At 47.0% G+C, this 22,106-nt stretch overlaps 1 long non-coding RNA gene across 1 annotated transcript; it reads right to left on the reverse strand.

Annotated features, from left to right (window-relative positions):
• Positions 1-7,789: 7,789 nt before the first annotated feature.
• LOC132480490 (uncharacterized) lies at positions 7,790-12,890 on the reverse strand. Its single transcript, XR_009530653.1, has 4 exons — positions 12,721-12,890; positions 12,224-12,363; positions 11,953-12,060; positions 7,790-7,868 (listed from the first exon to the last, which is right to left on the reverse strand). It is a non-coding gene; the product is annotated as an uncharacterized LOC132480490 (long non-coding RNA).
• Between the last annotated feature and the right edge of the window lie 9,216 nt (positions 12,891-22,106).

The raw sequence follows: 22,106 nt of genomic DNA on the forward strand, positions 1-22,106 counted from the left end.
CCCAATTTGTTAGTTTTATCCTAAATGTGCCTGGGAATTCAAGTGATGCTCTGCCGGAGCTCTTCACCTTTATCCGAAGCAATCCTAGAACTTCCCATCCGTGTCTTTATGAGCAGAAACGTAGGACCCGACGCCTCCCGCAGCAACTGGGAGACGGAGGCACCAACTTCCTTGATGTTCTCTTTCCAAAGAGACCTTTTTAAAAAACAAAAAAAAAAACCCCTCCTTGGCTGTGATTGAAGAAATGTTTACCTCTTGAGGAGTGGGGAAGCCCTTCCGAGCTGGAGACCAGGCTGCATCACTAATTCCCTTGTGAAGAAAATAACAGAACCTGCTGACGGCCCCCCCTTCTACCCCCGACCCCGGGGGCAGAGGCGGCCCGGCTTGCCCTCCTGTTTCGCCCGCAGGCAGTGCGGGTCCGGCCGGCCTCTGAGTCAAGACCCGGGAAAACCCCACGGAGGAACCCCTGCAGACCAGGCCACGCGAGCCCGCGGCCGAACGGCTCACGCCCTCCTCGGGCCTCCTCACCCGGTCCGGTTCCCACCTCCGGACCCGGGAGACTCCCCCACCTCCTGCTCACGCCCTCCTCCGGCCTTCTCACCCGGCCCGGTTCCCACCTCCGGACCCGGGAGACTCCCCCACCTCCTGCTCACGCCCTCCTCGGGCCTTCTCACCCGGCCCGGTTCCCACCTCCGGACCCGGGAGACTCCCCCACCTCCTGCTCACGCCCTCCTCGGGCCTTCTCACCCGGCCCGGTTCCCACCTCCGGACCCGGGAGACTCCCCCACCTCCTGCTCACGCCCTCCTCGGGCCTTCTCACCCGGCCCGGTTCCCACCTCCGGACCCGGGAGACTCCCCCACCTCCTGCTCCCTTCGGCAACCAGAGGGGCCCCAGTCTCTTACCTATGAGTCTGCAGGTACAACCTCCGGAGAGAGCAGGAAGCGCGCCCGCCCGGCAAGACCGGGATGATCCCGCCAGCCCCGCCGACCTCCCGGAACTATGCGTCGGGCATCGCGGCCGAATCCCATCCCTTGCAGACGTCGCCCGAGCTCCGGACGGGAAGGGACGAAATAAACATGACCGCCAGATGGCGCCCGACAACCGGCGGGAACATTAGCGGGACGGATCCGAATCGATGGCCGGCGAGGGCGCACTGCCGGCCGTCCGGGGATGCCCGACCTCGTTCCGTTCCGGCCCACCTCCGAGCGGGTCTCATGGCCACGTGTGTTTTTGCTTCCTGCCCACTAGTGGAGGTCACTGCCTAGTTCTTCTCGCCACTGCGGTCATACAGGCACAGCCGCAGTTCCTCTCTGCTTCCTGACACCTGCATGTGACAGGCTTCATGTGGCCTTACGTGGCCTGCTGTGCCTGTCGTTTCCTTGGGGAACTTCCAATGGCAGTAGCCTCTCCTGTCCTCACTCAGTCACCTCCATAAATTAAAATCCCGGGAGCACATTTTTACACAGTTGTAAAACTGACAAGAGGATTATTTAGCTTTTCGAAAGCTTTATGTACGTATCAAAGGGACAGAGAAAGAATTCAGAATGAGAAGTTTGCTAACGGAAATGCTCTAAGAAAAGAGACTGGAGGATATTCATGGCACAAAGCTCCAAATACCCAACATTCCGAAAAAGGTTACGGTGAATCCCAGTGAACAAGATAACACACTGTGAGCAAACAACCCAGTGCCTGCTTGCTTGCAGATTTTGGCAACCTACAGTAACCTTTTCCATGCCGGCCCTTTCTTGAATATGCATGCCCCCCAGGCTTAATACTTCAGGCCAGTGCTTTGAGAGCTATCTCCCTGTCTCCTTACTTGTCACAAGTAATAAATGCTTCTGCTTTAACTGAAAGTACTTGGTGTGTTCACTGGCTATGCACCCCAAGGGAAGGACCCACTGAGTCCGGTAACAATAATGATACACCTCAGCACAACTTGGGGGCCCGTGCAGAGGCATCCTGGGGACACTGTGATGAGGTCTGCATGCTGACACCCCTCAACAAGCCTACACACACACATGCATTACACCACATCCACAACAGAAAAGACATGTGATAGTCATGAGACACAAAATCAGAGTATGTGACACACATCAGAGGCTTGTGGGAATAGAGAGAGGTGCTGAACTACCACACCAGGTATGAGGACACAAATGCACAAATGCTCCAGGGAGACCTGTGAGACAAGCATGGGATAGGGAGGCCCAAAAGCCTAGTGTGTGGATATCCACACAGGATCACACAATCATGCACGTGGATCGAGTGTGACAGGTGGTCTCAACCTGGCTGGGAGATAACCCCTGCTCTTCCCCATCCTAGCACCATACCTGCAGGTTTGATGATGTGCTGATGGCAGCCAGAACAGGAGCCGGGTGCTCATCCTGCCACAACCTGCAGTCTCACACGTTTGAAGACCGAATGTAAACACGAAAGGTCACGTGATGGAATCAAATCAGCCCAAGCCCCGGTAGCAGAAAACTATATCCGAAATGCCTGCTAACAAGGCCCAGGACTCACAGTCTGAAGAGGACAGAGTTGGGGGAGGTTATGGTCTCTACTGGAGCGTCAGTAGGCGTTGAGCAAGTTTCAGGGACAGCAGATCAAGGATGGTTTGGGGGAGGGAGGAATTATTTCCCTGGACTGTCAGCCATTGTTTGGGAGGTTTCTGTTTTACCCAGAGGGGTGAGGATGATCACGTAGCTGTGTGGCCATCCCAGGTGAGTCCTAAGTCTTTCCTCTTCCTGGTGTTTCTTGAAGTCTTTACTCCTGCGTAGACGGGCGTTTCTAATTTTCTGTGTGCTGAACTGCAACTACAACAAAGACAATAAAACACATAGCTAAGTTAAATTCAGAAAAACAAACATGGAAAAGAAAGCTCATTGCTTAATTTTATAAAAGTTTCTTGGCCGTCCGGCAGATCTCTCACTGCAACAGCATTTGGACTGAACAGACCCAGGGGCACCCCTTCCTCCAGACTGACCACCCTCCAACCTTTTTTCCAGTCACAACCTTGGAATCACCCACTCAGCTCTCCTCGGCCTCCGGGACCAGCCAACACCATTTTCTGAGCTTAGCTCCTTGTTGCCGACCAAGCATGAGCTCCCAGATTCGTCACAATTACTCCGCCAGGTGGAGGCCGCCGTCACCCGCCTGGTAACGTGCATCAGCCGCTCTCCCACACCTACCTGTCTCTGCGCTTCTCTTTCGACCCGACGCAGCAGCTCGCGAGGGCGTGAGACATCGTTTCGCGAACTGACCGAGGAGAAGCCGGAGGGCCCGAGCTCACTGGAAAAGGCAAAAGCAGCGCTGTGGCCGCGCCCTCTTCCAGGACGTGCCGAAGCCGTCCCAGGAGCCGTGGGTAAAGCCCAGGACGCCGTGGAAGCCGCCCGGCTGACGGAGAAGAACCTGCGCCAGGCCCTGTGGGTCCGCAGGCCCTCGGTTCTCCCCGCGCAGACTCCACCTCTGGACTTCCTGGAGCCACTTCCTGGATGAGCAGGTGAAGACCATCAAGAAGATGGGCGACCGCCTGACCAAGCTCCGCAGGCTGCTCGGCCCCCAGGCTGGGCTGGGCGAGTGTCTCTTCCAAAGGCTCAGCCCCAGGCACCACTAGGAGCCCCTGGAGCCCAGCAGCCTGTGAGCCCTTCTGAGGTCAGAAACATCTGAAGCCTCTCCCTGAAGCCACTGGGCAGCTTGTTAACCACCCTGGAGCCCTCTCCAAGCCTTGGGCCAAATGGAAAAAATAGTGCTTTTTGCAGGGGAAAAAAAGTTTCTGTGAAGCACTGTAAAGTGACTGGAACTTTAACAGGCAAACCAGGATGCATACAGGTAGCCACGTATGGGTTTCACAGTTCCTAATGTGGTCTTATTCTCAGGATGCTCATATCAGTCAGGTTGTGTTGAAATTCCTCCTTTGGGACTGTCTTTGGGGCTAATTTCACAGCTGCATGAAATAATCAATATGACCTTTGGTTTAAAAAAAAGTACTGTCCAGTTGAGCCCTCCTTGGAGACTTTTATATAATCAAATACATACTTTTGTGTTGCCAAGGTGGACACGAACCCTTTATGTGGTGTTTTATCCAATATTGTTATTGCACACGCAGCTCTCAGTGAGAAAAAACATCATTTTTTTCCGCTAAATTTATGTTTTGGGAATAGCTTGTGTGTTTCCTGTATTCTGTAGGAAAGTAAGTTGCGTTTTGAAGACACTACCCTCTTATATCTCCTCTCAAGATGATTGTCTAGGTTGTAGCTGTAGCTGTACATGAACCTGAGCCCTGGGATCCATGAGAGTTGGAGAATCCACTCTCAGGAAACAATTCTTGGTTCAAAGCAGAGGGTTATTCTTTCCATAACTGGGAGCTCCTTGGGACAAGGTGGCCCATAAAGGGACCTGGGCCCCAAACTGCAAGACATATGAGATGCATCCCAGTGGGTGAAGGACCCACTAGGGTTCATTCTCTCACCATCAAGTTTTCTCTGCCATGTCTTCATATCTGTGGTCACTCAGAGGGTCTGGCTGTGGCCTTGCTGCTCCACCCACCAAGCACTGTGTTCTGAGGAGTGGGATGACATGGATGAGAGAGATATGGGTCCTGCCCTTGAGCAGGGAAGGAGCTCGTCATTAAGTATGGTACACATATGTGAAAGCAGATGCCTGCACTGATACAATTCTGCTGCTGTGGCAGAAATGTATCCTGAGTTCATGACTGAGAGAAGGGTTGAATCTTGTAGTCATGGGACAGGTGAGCAGGGTAGTGTTCTCTGGTGTCTGAGAGCTTTGATTCTGGGGATAGAGTGGAATTCAAACCCTTCTAAGCTCTGCTGATAGTCCTGGGTCGGGTGACTCTGAGGGTGGAAAAATCAACCCAACGATTACAAGTCAATCAAATATACTCCCTAAGAAGGGAAATCTCCACAGACTGCCTGCAGAAGCCAGCTGGAGTCCTCCTGTCCAGAACTGGGTAATATCCCACCCAAAACAATCAGTGGGAAGGGAATGAGATACCCCAAAAGTCAAGAGACGGGTGAGTCCTCCAGATGAAGGGAGGAAGTGTAGCTTCCTGCCTCCCGAGCACTGTAAGGATGATTCATACACACTCCGGCACCCTGCCGTGTGGCAGAGGAGGGAAGGCTAATGTAACAGATACTGGCAACAACTTCTTTCTGGCAAGGACTCCAGGCAGGTCCGGAAGTGCAAGGTGTTATCATGAAAGCTTCCAATATACTTGGTACTTAAGAGAATCGTCCTGGGATGTCTGGATGCATGAAATTCAATTTATGGCTGAGTTCTCTTTCACAAAGACTAATCTCCAAATGTCGCTCTGTAATTACGTAGAACAAGGAAACAGCATGTTGCCTGCACTCCGAAGATGTTTCTCCGATTTAAATTTACCAGTGCTGTTTGAGTTTAGGCTAATAGCTGAATAACTTTCAACATTCACGGCATTCCTAACACTCTTCTGGGTTTGTAGTTGTTTTGTACGATCTAAATGTTCTTGATGACACTTGGGTAGATAAAAAGCAGAATTCTGTTACCTAGGGCTTAGGATGAGACAAGGGCATCAGGCGGGGCACACAACGGGTTGTACAGGGACACAGTAAGTAACCTGGAGCTGTAGGGAGCACCCTATACATAGCAAGTGGTCTGGGGCTACCTAGGTTTCCCAGGCTCCCCATGGATGACCTAGCTGGAATAATTTCATGGGGTCAGGGGCATACAGGCTGTCTCCAGTTGCCTGGTATCCTGGCCCTGGGACATAAGGGATGGTGTCCAGAGTGTGAGTGCCTGATATAGACAGTGATTGGTTGTGGTCTTAATCAGCTGCTGCTCCAAAAGAGGAAACGACTAACATCAAGCCAGGGACTCAAAACTGAAAGATAACTAACAAGGAGCTACTGTCTAGCACAGGGAACTCAATACTCTGTAATGGTCTATATGGGAAAAGAATGTAAAAAAGAGTGGATCTATATATATGAATATCTGATTCACTTTGCTGTACAGCTAAAACTAACACAACATTGTAAATTAACTATATTCTAATAAAAATTAAAAAAAAACAAAAATAAAACACTGGTACTGCCATAAACACAAAACTTTAGGCCAATGAAACAGAACAGAGTGCCCAGAACTGGAAGCCAGTATATTTGATCAAATAATCAACAAGAGTGCCAGCGCAATTCAATGGGAGGAGGACAGTCTCTCCAACAAATTACAGTGGATATCTGCGTTCAAATGAATGAAGTTGGACCCTTACCTTACACCACACCCAAAAATGAGCTCAAAATGAACAAAGACCTGACAGTACGATGTAAACGCAAAAACTCTTAGATGAAGACATCGGGGAAAAGCTTCATGACATTGGATTTATAACTTCTTGGCATTGACATGAAAAGCATAGGAAACAAAAGCAAAAATAGATAAAGGTACAAACTTCTGTGCAAAGGACACAATCCACAGAGTGAAATGGCAAGCTACTGAATGGAAGAAAAGCATTTGCAAATCATATATTTGATAAGTGGTCAGTATCCAGATTATATAAAGAACTGCTACAACTCACCAATAAGAAAAATTTTTAAGGGGTAAACATAATAGAGATTTTTACAAAGAATATACACAAATGGCCAAGAAGACATGATCATTAATCATTAGGGAAATGCTAAACAAAACTACAGTGAGGGGACTTCCCTGGTGGTCCAGTGGTAAAGAATCCACCTTGCAGTGCAGGGGATGTGGGTTCAATCCCTAGTTGGGGAACTAAGATCCCAAATGCCACAGGGCAACTAAGCCCACGCATCACAACTACTGCATGCCACAACTATAGATCCCACACGCTCTGGAGCCCACGTGCCACAACTAAAGAACAGAAAACCTGCACACCACACCTAGAGAGAAGCCCACGGGCCACAGCTAGACAAGAAAAAAATCTGCATGCCACAACTAGAGAAGCCCGTGCGCCACAACAAAGAGCCCGCATGCTGCAACTAAGACCCGATGCAGCCATAAAAAATAAAAAATAAAATAAACAAAACTACAGTGAGATATTACCTCACATCCATTAGGATAGCTACTATTAAACATGAAACAGAAAATAAAATTATGTCGATGAGGATGTGGAGACACTGGAACTCTGTGGACCTTTGATGGGAACATAAAATGGTACAGACAATAAAGGAAAGAGTTCAAAATACTAAAAATAGATTGGGGACTTCCCTGGTGGCGCAGTGGTTAAGAATCTGCCTGCCAATGCAGGGGACACGGGTTTGAGCCCTGGTCCAGGAAGATCCCACATGCCACGGAGCAACTAAGCCCGTGCGCCACAACTACTGAGCCTGCGCTCTAGAGCCCGTGAGCCACAACTACTGAGCCTGCAAGCCACAACTACTGAAGCCCGCGCACCTAGAGCTGGTGCTCTGCAACAAGAAGCCCGCACTCCGCAACTAGAGAAAGGCCGCGTGCAGCAATGAAAACCCAATGCAGCCAAAAATAAATTTTAAAAAAATTGACCATAAGATCCAGGAATTCCGCTTCTGGCTATACACTGAAAATAACTGAAAACAGGATATCAAGGAGATATTTGTGCAGTCGTTCTCACAGCTGCACTCTTTACAACAGCTAAAATACGGAAACAAGGGAAGTCTTCATCACCAGATGAATGGATAAAGATGTGTATATGCAAACAATGGAGTACAGCTCAGCCTTAAAAAGGAAAGGACTTCTGAAGCAGGACACGTGACACATGAAATGTGAGACCCTGGTAAATGAAGTCTTCACAAGAATACAAACACTGTATGATTCTTCTTACATGAGGCAGCTATAGGGCGCTCAAATTCACGGCGGCAGAGAAGAAAACAGTGGTTTCCAGGGGCTGGAAGAGAAGAGGACGAGCTGTTACTTAATGGGTACAATGTTTCATTTTTGCAAAACAAGAGGAGCTCTGGAGATTAGGCTGCACAACAGTGTGAACGTACCTCACAGTACTGAACGGCACACTAAAATACTTAAAAGACGGCACGTTTTATGTGTGTGTATTTTAACACAATAAGAAGGAAAAAAACCCAAAAGTACATAACATGTACTTCACAGTGCCAATCGGAGCAGACTTTCGGCTGAAGTCCTTTCCCCATCTGCTTCCTTCATAAGTTCTCTCTCTGGTGTGAACTTTTTGGAGCCAAATGAGTGGAAGTTTTGGCTATAGACATTCCAGCATTCACTGCACTCAGAAGGCATTTCTCCAGTGTAAATTCAACAGTGTTTAACAAGACCAGAGTTGTATGTAAAGATGTTCCCTTATTCGCTGTTCTTATAAGGCCTCACATCAACGTGAACTCGCTAGTGTGTACTGACTCTGGAGTTTTACTACAAAAATTTCCCACATTAGCTGCACTAATAAGGCCTTTCTCCAGTGGGATTTGTCCAATGTTTAATGAGTGTGGAGCTGAAACAAAAGGATTTCCTACATCAATGCACTCATAAGGCCTTTCTACAGTATGATTTCTCTGATGTCTAATAAGGGTGTAGCGGTACCTAAAGAATTTTCCACATTTGGGGCTTCCCTCGTGGCGCAGTTGTGAAGAATCCACCTGCCAATTCACGGGACACGGGTTCGAGCCCTGGTCCAGGAAGATCCCACATGCCGTGGAGCAACTAAGCCTGTGCGCCACAACTACTGAGCCTGAGCTCTAGAGCCCACGAGCCACAAGTACTGAGCCCATGCACCCTAGAGCCCGTGCTCAGCAACAAGACAAGACACCACAATGAGAAGCCCGTGCACCACAACAAAGAGTAGCCCCCGCTACCCGCAACTAGAGAAAGCCCACGTGCAGCAACGAAGACCCAATGCAACCAAAAATAAATAAATAAAAATAACTTAATTAAAAAATTTTTTTCCACATTTGCCGTACTCATAAGGTCTTTGTCCAGTGTGAACTTTCTAATGAATAATGAGTGAGGAGCTGTCCATAAAGAATTTCCCACATTCGCTGCACTTGTAAGTCCTTTCTCCAGTGTGGATTTTCTGGTGCTCAACAACTTTGTCTTTGTGGCTGAAAGCTTTCCCACATGCTCTACACTCAAAAGTCTTTTCACCACTGTGGATTTTCTGGTACTCAACAAGCCTATGTTTGCAGGTGAAGGCTCTCCTGCATTCAGTGCACTCAAAAGGCCTTTCTCCAGTGTGAACTCTCTGCTGTCTAATGAGTGTCGAACAGTTCCTAAAGAATTTTCCACACTCACTACAACCATAAGTTCTTTCTTCAGTGTGCATTTTCTGGTGACCAACGAGTTGGGACAGTCTAAGGAAGGCTGCACTCAAAAGGCCTTGGCCTTGTGTGAATTCTCTGGTGGTCATTGAGGCCAGATATTTCTGTAAAGAATACCCCACATTCTGAGTGCTCATAAAGCCCAGGCTCAGTGTGGACTTTCTGATGCTGCTCGTGGTGGGACTTTCTAAGAAAGGTCTTCCCACATTCCCTATTCTCATAAAGCTATTCTCCAGTGTGGATCTTCTCTTGGTCAACAAGTGTATGTTTATGGCTGAGGGCTTTCCCACACTGAGTGCACTTGAAAGCACTTTGCCCATTTTGAAAGGCCTCTCCATCTGCAATGTCCCCATGTGGCTTTCCCACACCATGAGGAGGCTGGTGCTGGAGAGGGCCTGTGCTGGCTGGGAAGTCCTTCCCACCTTCCCTGCATGTGAAGGTCCTCTGTGTCATGTGGACAGTGCAGTTTTTCACAAATGAAGGCTTCCCCTTGTCCTTTGTGGAAAGTTTCTCTCTAATGTGACGTTTTTGGTGCTGGCAAAGCTTTGCCTCACAAGTGTATAGTCCTTGCCCAGGGTGCATTCCATCCTGCTCAGCCAGGGACAGAATGTCTCTCAAGAGTGAGCTGCATGTCTCACAGGGCTGGGCATTCCAGATGGAGGGACCTGGCTTTGGCGTCCTGGCCAGTGACACTTCTATAGAAACACCTCACTCTGAAGATGGCTCCTCATCCTGGGCTCCATGCCTGCAACCAGATAAATGCTGGTGAAGCATATTGACACTGGTGGGAGGAGCAGCCCCACCACAAATGTGTGTCACCCACACCTATGAATAAATCCATAGGACTGCTGATAAGCAACAGGGGCCAGAGCCAGTGAGAAGGCCTGCTGTGCAGAGCTGCGACTGGGAAGCTCAGATGATGGGAGAGCCCTAACAGTAGGTAAGGACACAAGGAAGGGAGGAGAAGGGTCCCCAGCTCACTCCTCTGAAAATGGCTTTCCACAAGGCCATGGCTGCTGGTAAGAAGTGAGTACTGGGTAGAAGGTTGTGTCCAGAGCCAGAGATGTCTGATTGTGACCCAGTAGTTGGTATCCAAGGACTGTTTAAAGATATGTGCAAATAGAATGGCCATTCATTAAAAACTCTACAAATAACAAATGCTGGAGAGGGTGTGGAGAAAAGGGAACCGTCCTGCACTGTTGGTGGGAACGTTAGTTGGTGCAGCCACTGGAAAATACTATGGAGCTTCCTCAGAAAACTAAAAAGAGAAGCACCCTATGATCCTGCAATCCCACTCCTGGGCATACATCCAGATAAAACTCTAATTCAAAAAGATACATGCACCCATATGTTCATAGCAGCACTATTCACAATAGCCAGGACATAGAAGCAACCTAAATGTCCATCGCCAGACAAGTGTATAAAGAAGATGTGCTACATATATACAATAGAATACTGCTCAACGGTAAAGAAGAACGAAATAATACCATTTGCAGCAACATGGATGCAACTATAGATTATCATACTAAGTGAAGTAAGTCAGAAAGAGAAAGACAAATACCATATGATTTCACTTATATGGGGAATCTAAAATATGACACAAATGAACATATCTATGAAACGGACTCATGGACACAGAAAACAGACTGGTGGTTGCCAAGGGGAGGGTGTTGGAGGAGGGATGGAGTGGGAGGTTGGGGTTAACAGATGTAAGCTACTATACATAGGATGGATAAACAACAAGGTCCTACTATATAGTACAGGGGACTATATTCCAAATCCTGTGATAAACCATAATGGAAAAGAATATTAAAAAATAAAAGAATATATATCTATGTATAACTGAATCACTTTGCTGTACAGTAGAAATTAACACAACATTGTAAATCAATTATACTTCAATAAAAAAATACAGGAACTTGTAACTTAGATAAAAAAGATATGTGCAGATGTCACAATAGCTTAAGTGTGGGTCAAATGTTGACAGCACGGCAAAGGAACAAATAGGAGGTGGAGACTACAGAAGTCAGGGGAGCCGAGGACTGGAAGATTAGAAATGACAACAGGAAAGAAAATGTAGAAATGAAGTGTGACCACTGTCCCTGGCATCACCCAGTGGTGGATTTGAAGCCAGCTTTGACAACACACCCTCTCCCAGCTCCTAAGCTCCAGAGCCACGTCTTGCTGGCGCTGATGGAGTAATGTCCATCCTGTCAAGACACTCAGGCCCCTCCCTCTGCCTCACGGTGAGCACCTCAATGGGACCTGGCACAGACCAACCCAGGTGACACACAGGGACAGGGAGTGGACGGCACGCCCCCAGAGCGAGCCGACACACGACGGCCCCCAATCAAAAATCGCAAGAACTACAGAGGAGGGACTCGCAGAGTCAGTGGTCTCTACAAGTAGTAAGCATGTATTTCTGCCACAGGCAGGCCCCCCAAAACGTCAGCAAGAAGGGGGAAGGCCTCCATGCATCTGAACAGAGTAACCTGACCAGGGTCGGGCAAGGTTTCAGAGCAACACGGGATGGAGCTGCTTGGGGAGAGGCAGTATGGTGCACACAGCCTGGGAATGGCTCCCACACACGTATGCTAGGAAACCAAGGAAGGAAGGATTACCCATGGCTTGCTTGGAAAAAACAGCCCAGCCCAGGACACTGGGGTGGGGGAAGGGTTACGAGGGCCTTACCTAGTCATGAGAGAAGCGCAAAGTTCTCCAGCATCACAGGGTGGTACAGGCGTCTCTGAGCCTCATCAAGGAGCCCCCACTCCTCCTGAGAGAAACGTATGCCCACGTCTGTAAAAACCACAAGTCCCCGCCAAAATGGGGATGGTTCCATCAATGCGCAGCTCATTGCTCCAGGATCTTTACTCTTTCCCCCCACACGTCCATTCCCTCCTCAACCTCCACCCCCACTTCCCAAGTGTGGAAGAGATACAAGGCTCAGTGACACCAGTACCTCTCTCTCCTTATTTCCACTGATCACTGTGTCCAGAACACATCTTTCCAGAGAAAGCCAGAAACCTGGGGTCACCTCCGACTCGCCTTCCGTCTCATCTCCCAGTCCCACGCTCTCCACATCACTCAACGTGGGCAGGTCTGTTCAGAACACAAACAGAAGGCAACCGCTCCGCTACCTCCACGGCAGTGACTCTTGCCCGGCGACCACCAGCGTCCACCGCAGTCACCTCCCCCAGGTCGCTCTACCTCCACCTTCCCTCCCACACAGTGTCTCCCGCGGCGACACACAGCCGGTTACGATCTGGGTCAAATACCTGGCGCCTCCGCTCCAAGTCTTCCCTAGCTCCTGCTTCCCTCAGCTTAGAGGCCCCAAACCTCAGGCTGTAACTGAGACCTGATAACTGTGTGCCCCTACCCTCCACTCACTCCCCCCAACCATAATCCCATCACATGTAGCAGACTTGCAGTCCCCGGAATATTCCAGCTCAGTCTCACCTCCACTCGTCTGGACATTCTGGATCCTGTGCCCACGACATCCTTCCACATCTTACTCCATCAGTTGTTGGAAATGGGAACAGCTCCATATAATCTGGGACTGAGTTCAAGGCCCTAGGCCTTGGTGAAACCACAGGGATGTCAGACCCAAGGAAGGGAGAAGGATGGGTGAACAATCTCAGGCCACCAGCATTCTTTATATGGGCGTGGCAGAACCATCAGGGTGATAACTGGGGGCGATGAAGGTCTGGCACATCCTCCATTCACCTGTACATGTCCATAAGCATTTCTGCAAATGCCATGGGAACCTGTGGGAAGAGGGAGGCCGTGAGAAATGGGCAACCACATTAGGATTCTACAGGCTGGGCTGGACTCTCACCTCTGGCCTGCCCTGGAGCAAAATGGTCTCAGCCTGATGGTCTATGCTGTTTCTCTGACCTCAGTGTCACTATTATCAGCTGTGTGACTCTGCTTTAAAGACGGAACCTCCCTGAGCCTCAATTCCTTCACTGTAAAATAGGGATAACAATGGTTTCTACCTCATAAGGCTGACAGTAGTATTAAACATAAGAGGACACACTACCTATCAGCTGTAACTATACATAAGATTCACAATTTTTCATGTTTTCAGTGCAAATGAAGGGACTGGGTTTTCAAAATGTGGGTTTGCATTGTTTCTGCTTTTTTTAAAAAATTAGTTTTTATTGGAGTATAGTTGCTTTACAGTGTTGTGTTAGTTTCTGCTGTACAGCAAAGTGAATCAGTTATACGTATACATATATCCCCTCTCTTTTAGATTTCCTTCCCATTTAGGTCACACAGAGCATTGAGTAGAGTTCCCTGAGCTATACAGTAGGTTCTCATTAGTTATCTATTTTATACATAGAGTATATATATGTTAATCCCAGTCTCCCAACTCATCCCACCCCTCCTGTTTCTGCTTTTTAAGAAAACGGAATATATAACAGAAAATGGGATATATAACATTCCACTAAATTTGCTAACACCTAAAGTGTTACCAATATTACAGGTAAATTAAATTTCAAGCAGTTTTGTTTTTTGTGTTTTTTTTTTGCGGTACGCGGGCCTCCCACTGCCGTGGCCTCTCCCGTCGCGGAGCACAGGCTCTACCCTCTACCTTTTTAATTGTACAGTTTAGTGTGTTTAAAAATTCAAGTATTGGGCCTCCCTGGTGGCGCAGTGGTTAAGAGTCCGCCTGCCGATGCAGGGGATACGGGTTCGTGCCCCGATCTGGGAGGATCCCATATGCCGCGGAGCGGCTGGGCCCGTGAGCCATGGCCGCTGGGCCTGCGCATCCGGAGCCTGTGCTCCGCAACGGGAGAGGCCACAACAGTGAGAGGCCCGCATACCGCAAAAAGAAAAAAAAAAAAAAAAAAAATTCAAGTATTTGTGCAACTAATCTCCAGAATTCTTTTCATCTTGCAAAAATGAAACTCTAGGGCCTCCCTGGTGGCGCAAGTGGTTGAGAGTCCGTCTGCCGATGCAGGGGATACGGGTTCGTGCCCCGGTCTGGGAGGATCCCATATGCCGCGGAGCGGCTGGGCCCGTGAGCCATGGCCGCTGAGCCTGCGCGTCCGGAGCCTGCGCGTCCGGAGCCTGTGCTCCGCAACGGGGGAGGCCACAACAGTGAGAGGCCCGCATACCGAAAAAAAAAAAAAAAAATGAAACTCTATACCCATTAAACAACATCTCTTCCTATGCCCTCTCTATTGGACCCGTCTCTGTGAATTTGATTACTCTGGATACTTTATATAAGTGTAATCATACATTTTTCATCTCTTTGTAACTGGCTTATTTAGCTTAGCATAACTTCCCCATGTTGAAGCATTTGTCAGCACTTCCTTCTGTTTTGAAAAGGAATCAGAATTGACCCACCCAAGACATGGGGAAGGGTGCTGATGGAGTCAATAATACCTTGCCAGATATGATTTTTGTAGAGGAAGAGATTTAGATTTTATTAACCCCTTTATTGTGGTACTGACATACAATAAACAGCATTTATTAAAAATGTAAGATGTATTTTCACACGTGTGCACAGTGGGACCATCACCAAAGTCATGATAATGAACATATCTGTCGTAGAATTTCCATTGGCCTCTTTGTATTCTCTCTCTCCTCCCTAGCCAACCTGCCATTTCTAGGGAGACATTATAGTTTTTTTTCTTTTTTTTGGCTGTACCACACATCTTGCGGGATCTTGTTCCCTGACCAGGGATTGAACCCGGGCCCTCAGCAGGCAAAGGGCGGAGTCCTAACCCCTGGACCTCCAGAGAATTCCCAATATAGTTTTTATTTTCTAGAATTTTATATAAATGGAATCCTATAGTTACTCTTGTATGGCTGCTTTCACTAAGTGTATAAATATATATTTAGTGTTATCCCTTTTGTGTGTGCAAAAGCATGGTATCACATAAGAATAAACAAGGCTCTGTTATGTAGTAAAGCTGTGTGTTCTGAAAGGCACTTTGAGAAAAAGTTGTTTAAAGTGGGAAAGTGAAGTTTAAGTAAATTTAAATTCAATTTCATAGGAAATTAATATCTTAAAAAATTTTGAACCATCTGCCTCATAAACAAGCTTCCACTGACACATCTTTCTAGATTTTTCTTATTTGACTTATTTTTTCTTGTAGTGTCTTTCAGCTATGTCTTTGTGTCATAAAAGTTCTTAGCGCATTTTTTAATCATTAATCATTTTGTTGTGGTAAAATACACACAAAATTTATCATCTACCATCTTTAAATGTTCAGTGATGTATCTCGGCAGGAGATGGCATATGATAATTCGCTGTCCTTTAGAGCTAGTCTTCAGATTTTGAAAGAAATCTAAGAGAGTAATAAATATCATTTCAATAAAAGTGTTGTTTGCTAGGTTGGAACTCAATCACTGATTATCAAAGCAGGAAAGATACCTCCCTCATGCCCTGTCTGGGGTCTTTTCTTGCATATTGAATGTCATGAAACAGCATCTAAAATTTCAGTCTATTTGACAGTCAGCAAGACAGCTGACAGCTATGTGTGGAGTATCATGATATAGTGTGTCTGTTTCGGTGTGTAGATTTGGGAACTTGCTGTAGTTCATAGAGTCTGAAATTACAGGTCCCTAATCTTTGTGGCCTTTTCCAAGACTGCTCTCCAAATCTGGGTGCGATTTAAGAGTAATAAGCAAGGCCTGTCACATGGTTGGAGCAGGGAACTCCTTTTCCCAGTGTCCCTGAGGGTGCCCCTTGTCTTTTAATAGGCCAGGTAGGAAGGAACTCATTCTGTGAGAGACAGTAGGTGGTGTTAGCAGCGGAAACTACATTACCCAGAAGTCTCTCCGGTGTGCGGTCGCCGCTGCACAGCCTTGTGGGTAGAGTAGTTTCCACTACGGGTGTTACCTGTGCTTTCTCAATGTTGGTAGTTCCAGATTGTGGCTAAAGGCCGAGCGAGGGCGTGAAGGGCTCTGGGAAATGAGGTTCTTAGGCTGTAAACCCGGCAGGGCTTCTCTGCCTCCTTAAGGCGTTATACCCAGATTTCCTTGGAGTGTAGTCTACGGCAAGTCACAGAAATGTTTAGAGACATATTATTTCAGACTGCATGAATCGCAGCAAATTTCCAAAGACTGCACATAGAAAGGGATCCCCCATACCATAATGTTACTTGTAGACCTCTCATAGCTGTCGGCTATCTTGCTGCTTGTCAAAAACACGTACACTCCCGCTTTTCATGAGTTTCAGTAGCTTCGCTCAAGCGCAATATAAAAAGCCCCCAGACAGGGCTTAGGATGGTGAACTTGGAGAAGGGATGTCTGGAGGCACCAGAAAGGGTGACGATGTGCCCCTGATTCCCACAGAAAACATCCTTCCTGCCTGAGTAGTCAGTGATGGTGTTTCAACAACATTGCTATTTAAGATAATATTACTTCATGCCTGAGATATACACCATTTTGGGACTTCCCTGGCAGTCCAGTCGTTAAGATTCCGTGCTCCCAATGCAGGGGGCATGGGTTCGATCGCTGGTTGGGGAACTAAGATCTTGCATGCTGCACAACAGGGCCCAAATAAATAAATAAATAAACTCTGAGATTACTCCATTTCTTTTAAGAAATGTGAAACCTCTCTAAAAGAAGAGGGACTTATCACATGCCATCTTCTGCCAGGACAGCATATGCCTCTCTGAGAATTTATTTATTTATTTTTTTTTTCGGTATGCGGGCCTCTCACTGTTGTGGCCTCCCCCGTTGCGGAGCACAGGCTCCGGACGCGCAGGCTCCGGACGCGCAGGCTCAGCGGCCATGGCTCACGGGCCCAGCCGCTCCGCGGCATATGGGATCCTCCCAGACCGGGGCGCGAACCCGTATCCCCTGCATCGGCAGGCGGACTCTCAACCACTGCGCCACCAGGGAGGCCCCCTCTCTGAGAATTTGACCACGTGTGCAAAGGGGCCATCTTATTCCTGACATAAAGGTTTGGGATTCTATGATCTCATTTCCTTGCTAGAAAATGGTTTGTCATTTCAACTGTAATTGCAGAAACAGTATACACAGGGAGTTGAGATTATCTCTGGGAAAACAGTTGTTAAATGGATATTACTGAATGTTATTAATAATAATTGTATAGGTTTTCAAGGAAAGTGGCAGAAATGGTTCTAGAGAAATTTATCTGTGACAGTGGAGGAAAAAAAAGGTAAGAAATCAATGAAGTCTGAAAAAGAGTCACTGAGTCTGAGAAGTCAGAGAATGAAGCTGAGGCTTCAAGGCTTGCTGAAACCTTAGCCACACTCAGAGTTTGGTTCCAAAATGTGATTATTTTTTAAAATACTTGAAAACATGGTGCATTGACAGCTTGAAGGGAGAGGTAAAGACAATATTAAAAAGAGTTGCCAGAGAGGTAAAAATGAATAAAGAAGTGCTGTTGTGTATTTACTGATCTACAACTGTTCAATGAGCACTAACAAGGATTCAGGTCCAAGAGTAGGTGCATGACAGACATCAGGAGTAGGACTGCCAGCTGTTCTGCATATAGAGCACACATCTTGTATCCTGTATTGATACTGTCAGAACGCCCTAAATATCCTGTATTTAGCTTTTTACAATACATTACAAAAACTCAGCAGTTAGAGCTATCTTTCTCTCACTGTTATTGGCAGTTAAATCATTTAGTGGCAACATTAGCTCATAAACATAGCCCCAGAAATAACCTTCTGGACAATGCCTTCTGGTCTCTCCTTAGGGTCTGGCTAAGGAAGAACAAAAGAGGGGACTTAAAAAAAAAAAAAGTAAAAAATTAAATTAAATTAAAAAATATATAAAAGAGGGGACTAATAATTAAAGTGTTTATTTTTCATAACAGGAAGGCAAAGACTGTTCTTTAGTCCAATTCCAAAATCTTGAACAAGAAAACATGGTTTTTTAGAGATAACTTCAGATAACCTGTGAAAGCCAGCCAGTCAGCAACAGCCTCACCCCAGTAAACTGAAGCTTCGGAAAATTCGCAAATAATTGATAGTCCCAACCGTCTAGAATTCAGCCTATCAGTGTTCAGGCCCCAGTCCTGAAAGACAGCCAATCAGTGACAGCCCCAGCCCCTAGGTAACAACCAATCAGTAAGTGCCTCACTATAGCAACCTTGCTTCTGAAAGTCCTAGTCAACAGTAGTGAGCAAAGTAACACACCTGGAAGTCCATCAATCATTAAACATGCCCATTTCTGAAAGTCTGCCAATTCCTGAATGCCAGACTTCCCAAAAGCTCCTATGAGACCCGCTCTGGCTTTTTTAGAGGTGACTGCCTGACAACTAGAGCAGGCAGGCAAACAGAATGTTCCCCCTCCTTTTTTTTTTTTTTTTTTTTTTTTTGTATCAGATACCAAGTTCAATTCACTGTTAGTTCACAAGTTTGAAAACCTTTCAACGGTTCAACCTCTGTTAGCAGTTATGAGTTTGGACTTGTAACAGACAAATTGACACACACGTGAGATTTCAAAGACAATGTTTTCTATTCTTGCTGAAATTGTTATTATCTATTTTTTGTATATACTGAATATAAAAATGCAAAATGCAGGGCTTCCCTGGTGGCGCAGTGGTTGAGAGTCCACCTGCTGATGCAGGGGACACGGGTTCGTGCCCCGGTCTGGGAAGATCCCACATGCCGCGGTGCAGCTGGGCCCGTGAGCCATGGCCGTTGAGCCTGCGCGTCCGGAGCCTGTGCTCCGCAACAGGAGAGGCCACAACAATGAGAGGCCCACATACCGCAAAAAAAAAAAAAAAAAGCAAAATGCAAATATAAATTTTGTGATGAATTTTCTTAAGAGTGGATATTTATTAAATGTGTTAAAAAGTCCTCTTTGAGGTCTCTGGATGATATACAATTGTTCATTCAATATTGGAAATGATGGACAGATATAAATCAACATTACTAAAGTTAAGCATGAGAGTTATATGATTTCCTCAACTAGTATTAAAGCAAGTGAAAAAGTAATTGTTACGAGAAATTCAGATTAAGAAGGGAAAATAGTAACAGGAGGAGTTGTAAGGAGCTTCCACACTGTATATCATCAGTCCTCCAGCTCACACTATTGTTGAGCCTGTGTCTCACTAATCAACGTTCAATGGACAAAAGGAACAAGATAAATTGGATGTATCCACTGTAGAAGCTATGTTACAACCTATTATGTTTACTGTGGAAGTCCCACTGAAATATGGTTTACACTGTCACTGCAGACCCTAGCCTTCCACCAGGTGCAGTACCCACAGATGTCCATGTGCCTTGCTGCTCAAGGGAAACTTGAGTCCGTGACGATGTGGTAAATCAGCAGTAGGTCTAAACTCTGTGTTGATTTTCTTGGCTTTTCGTTCTCAGTTTGACACCTGGATTTTGTCGATAGTTCCCTGTTGAAATACTTGGGTGAATCAGGCTATTCCTTTTCATACCTTTTTTGATGTCCTTTGAGTTACTGGTTGTTTTTGTTTTTCCTGTGCTGTCTAAAAATGTAGTTTCTCATGAGAAGCTGAATCACAGGGTAGAACACAGGCACTGCCCTATAAGCCTGTTGTTCAGGCCAGCCTCACAGACCAGTGGGTTTGCAGTTCTCATAGTACTGGAGGCTACATGCACAAACTTTCCTGCAGGTTACCAATAAACCAAATGAGGTCTCCTTCCATCTTAAAACTGTTGCATTGAGAGCTGGGCTATAAACTAGAGAGAGCATTCTCTCTGGTATCCGCATGCCAGGGGAACACGGTGGGTCTGTGTGGTAAGGAGCCAACCATCAGGTTAGGGACTTGAGGTCCACAAGCATTCCATACCTACTGATCACTGCCTGCCCTCTGGGGTGGTCTAAGTTTAAATCTTCATATTCTTGTTACAATCCTAATTCTTGTGCCTGTGTTTTTTTTTTTTTTCTTTCTTTCTTTGGCTGCGCCAGGCCTTACTTGCAGCATGCGTGATCTTTTTAGTTGCGGCATGCAAACTCTTAGCTGCAGCACTGGGATCAAAACCGGGCCCCCTGCATTGGGAGCGCGGAGTCTTTTTTTTAACTAAATTTATTTATTTATTTATTTTTGGCTGTGTTGGGTCTTCGTTGTTGCACGTGGGTTTCCTCTAGTTGCAGCGAGAGGGGGCTACTCTTTGTTGCGGTGCACGGGCTTCTCATTGTGGTGGTTTCTCTTGTTGCAGAGCACGGGCTCTAGGCGCACAGGCTTCAGTAGTTGTGGCAGGTGGGCTCAGTAGTTGTGGCTTGCGGGCTCTAGAGCACAGGCTCAGTAGTTGTGGCGCACGGGCTTAGTTGCTCCGTGGCATGTGGGATCTTCCTGGGCCAGGGCTTGAACCCGTGTCCCTTGCATTGGCAGGCAGATTCTTAACCACTGCGCCACCAGGGAAGCCCAGGAGCACCGAGTCTTAGCCACTGGGCCACCAGGGAAGTCCCTTCTGCCTGTGTTTCCGAATAGCATAACTGTACCAAGGATGATTTGAGCCTTCAATGGCCACTCTGGGGGACACCTGATTTGAACAAAAGGGTTAATTTGTAAGACATCTTTGAAAATAAAGGAAATAAGAGTTCTCAGGCCCGATGGATAGTATTTTTTCTTAGTATGCAGAGGACTCCAAATTAAATTCTGAAATAAAAGTTACATCACTAGGGCTTCCCTGGTGGCGCAGTGGTTGAGAATCTGCCTGCCAATGCAGGGGACACGGGTTCGAGCCCTGGTCCGGGAAGATCCCACATGCCGCGGAACAACTGGGCCCGTGAGCCACAACTACTGAGCCTGCACGTCTGGAGCCTGTGCTCCGCCACAAGAGAGGCCGCAATAGTGAGAGGCCCGCGCACCGCGATGAAGAGTGGCCCCCACTCGCCACAACCAGAGAAAGCCCTCACACAGAAATGAAGACCTAACACAGCCAAAAATAGATAACACATAAAAAAAAAACTTTAAAAAGTTACATCACTAAAAGATTCTTTGGCCAAAACTAATGAGCACGTCGACAAACTTCAGCAGGAACAAAGTAGACTCATTCCCCTGTAAATCCATGCTCTCCTTGTCCTGCAGTAGCCCCCCACATCCAGCGCTCCCACCCCCTTATCCTTCTGATCTCTCTCCTTAGCACCTCTCCCCCGACTCTCTCCCTTGCTCAGACCCCCTACTGTAACCGAGCAAAAGCCAAACTGACACGAAGTGTTTGCAGCTAAGTGAGAGTGTGTTGCAGGGCACCAATCAAGGGGGTGGGGGACACGTCTGACACCCACTGCACGTGGGTCTTTGAGTCGTGGGGTTTTAGGGGGAGGAGCAAAGAGGCTGGAGTCAAATACCTGGTGACGTTTCTTAATCATAGTTTCGGGAATAAGGATGCCTATGGTTTACGAGTCTCTGGTCTGCTGGTCCATGACCTGGAAGTTCTGTTAGCTCATCTTGCCCTGGAGAAACACCCGGGTCTGTACATTAACGATGTGATCAACAACAGCAATTTTAGTCATCTGACTCTGGTTGATGAGTGTTCAGTTAGCACAGGATTGAGGTACAAAGGGACCAGAAAGGGAAGAGAGTTTTGGATAGAGAGGTTAATCATAAACTCAGCAGGGGAACTCGGTTTTAGGGGGACTCAGTTTCATCACCTTTTCCCAACTCTCATAAAACCCCAAATGCCAGTTACTTCTAAAGATCCACCCCAGGCATGAGTCAGGCATGCAGAACATGTTAGAATTTAAACCTTTTATCTGAGCTGAATTAAGAGGTATAACTAAAGATTCTTTTCAACTCAAATAAGACAAGCAAGTAATCATTTAAAAGTTTAGAATTCTTTAGGGTACATCTGACCAAGGTCACCTAACTTACACAACTTGTTTTCATGGTGGTTGGAAGCTAAGATGCTAAATCAAAGGTGGCAAAAGCT

Source organism: Mesoplodon densirostris, chromosome 19, assembly GCF_025265405.1.
Source record: "Mesoplodon densirostris isolate mMesDen1 chromosome 19, mMesDen1 primary haplotype, whole genome shotgun sequence".
NCBI classification, from domain to species: domain Eukaryota; kingdom Metazoa; phylum Chordata; class Mammalia; order Artiodactyla; family Ziphiidae; genus Mesoplodon; species Mesoplodon densirostris.